Below are 2,390 nucleotides of genomic sequence, written 5' to 3'. Positions count from 1 at the left end.
TTTGCATGTGTATGTATATATGCGTATGTAATGTGCATACATACGTACATACAAGCATACACACATACATAAGTACATGCAGGCATCTGTATTTTTATATAGTTGTGCGTGTATTGTTTAAAAGAGGAAACAATGTGAAAACATTTTCGTGTTTATACAAGTAGATACGTGTATGTACACACACATACATACGCATATGCACACATACACGCAAATATATATGTGTGTATGAGTGTGCGTACATTCTTTCATTCTTTTAGTAGTTTCACTCATTTGACTGCCACCATGCTGGAGCACCGCCTTTAGTCAAACAAATCGACCCCAGGACTTATTCTTTGTAAGCCTAGTTCTTATTGTACCGGTCTCTTAGGCCGAACCGCTATGCTACGGTGAGGTAAACACACCAACATCGGTTGTCAAGTGATGGTGACACACACACACGCACACACACACACGCACGCACACACACACACAAACATACACGACGGGCGTCTTTCAGTTTCTGTCTACCAAATCCACTCACGTGTGCATATGTTTAATACTCTGCATATGTTTTATACATTGTATATACATGTTCTCGCAATTATAATGTATTTACAAATGCATGTATTTGTTTGTTACTGTTCAAAAGTTTCTATGTTCGCTTTTCCTTTAACAGTATGGTCTTACACATGTAATATAGAGCGTTGGAGACCATGGCTTAAATGAAATTACCAAAGCAAGTTGTAGACAAAAACTCTTTCTGTGGATGTATAAAATCAATGAGAAGAGGGGCAAAAAACATTATCATGGGATATAACTCCAATGAGATCAGCTGATCGAAATTTGGGTACAAGAGGATTTCTTTATGGTTACCTGTATTTAATCTGAAAGTTTGTATTTTCGGCGATGCGACTATGTCATTTTTGTCAAGAATAAACACGAAGACAATTTACTCACCTTGCTGCCGCCTTCGTCGCTCGAGCACCCAATTTTCAACTCTTAAACGTTGTCCTTTTAAGTTCTCTGGTTTGACTGTTAGGAACATAGAACTTGTGAAACATAACTCTGTAGATTCATATACTTCAGAAGTAACGCTACAACCTCAAGGCTTTAATTTAAAAGTCAGGAAGATTTTATTTAATCAATACCCATTAAAGTATGTATATCTATCCTTCTATGTATCTAACAAATACATTTTACAGCACTTGTTTACATTTTTGTCTATATATATATACACCTAAGATATATACGTGTAAGCATGCATGATTAAATGTGTGTGTGTGTGCGTGTGTGTAAAACTTGCGTTCAAAAGAAATGTGCAGTTGTAATCAAATATTTTAAGGTGTATGTTTAATTATTTATATGTAATTGTGTAACTTTACACTTTATATCTATGGAGCGCGACAAGAAAGCATCAGTCGTTGTTGTGACTTGTTTTCTATCTGAATTACTTCATTGAACACATCAGATGAATAAAATATGAGTAAGTGAAACTGTAAAAATAGACACAAATATTTCAGTGATTTACTTGGATGTGTGCATGGCTTGGGAATGTATATGCATCTTTTACGCGTGTTCTGTTGAGTATGCATGTGTGAGCGTTGTCATTCGATGAATGTTTAATGATATGATGGAGGAGGGAAACAGAAGAGAGAAGGGATGAGAGAATGCTGAAAGAAATGGAAACTGTGGTGGTTGAATAAATAAAATAAGAAAGCGAGAGAGGGGGAGAGAAAGAGAAAGAGAGAGAGAGAGAGAGAGAGAAAGAAAGAGAGAGAGAGAACGGGAAGGAGAGGGGTGAGGTGGGGAAGGGGAAGAGAGATGGCGAAAATTAATTTGAATTGAAAGACAGTGCGAACTGAGAAGAAAAGTAGGGAGAGGAAGAAAAACAGAAGAGCAACAAAGTAATAACAACAAAGAAAGGAAAAAGAAAAGAGGAAATTGAGAGAAAGAATGAGAGACAAAAAAAAGGATCAAATAAAGAAATAATAAAGCAAGGATAAACAGAAGAATAAAGGATAGAAAATGAGCGAAGAGGGAACGAAGAGAAAGACAGAAACGTATAAAATATGAAGTTGAATACTAAAAGGAAAGTGATATTAGTGAACGAGAAAGAAAGAAAGAAAGAAAGAAAGAAAGAAAGAAAGAAAAAAGAAAGAAGGAAAGAAAGAAAGAAAGGGTGGGGAGAGAAAGAGAAAGTAGGAGATGAGGGAAGAAACAAAGAGAAAGTGATAGGGGGAGGGAAAGAAGAAATCTGTGAATTTCTAATGCTCGTTTGATAGGAACAACAGAAAAAAAGTTGTGAAAGGATGGTCGAGTACGTTGATTAAAAGGAGATAAAAGGGATAACATCTTGTATAATGAAACACACATTCATATTTACTCTAACTAATAAAACAAATATGAGA

At 35.6% G+C, this 2,390-nt stretch overlaps 1 protein-coding gene across 3 annotated transcripts in view; it reads right to left on the bottom strand.

Annotated features, from left to right (window-relative positions):
- LOC106874704 (calcitonin gene-related peptide type 1 receptor) overlaps positions 1–1,717 on the bottom strand; it is an 85,866-nt gene extending 84,149 nt beyond the window's left edge. For 2 of the 3 annotated variants that reach the window (XM_052967090.1, XM_052967091.1), the window contains exon 1: positions 940–1,716. The gene's annotated coding sequence lies outside the window, so the exon portion shown is untranslated. Of the gene's footprint in view, positions 1–939 lie in introns of all 3 variants that reach the window. The other variant, XM_014922518.2, reaches the window with a different exon arrangement.
- Between the last annotated feature and the right edge of the window lie 673 nt (positions 1,718–2,390).

Source organism: Octopus bimaculoides, chromosome 4 (genome assembly GCF_001194135.2).
Source record: "Octopus bimaculoides isolate UCB-OBI-ISO-001 chromosome 4, ASM119413v2, whole genome shotgun sequence".
In the NCBI taxonomy this organism is placed as follows: Eukaryota; Metazoa; Mollusca; class Cephalopoda; order Octopoda; family Octopodidae; genus Octopus; species Octopus bimaculoides.
Note: the sequence above shows the minus strand (reverse complement) of the source record. Positions and strands in the feature narration are given on the sequence as shown.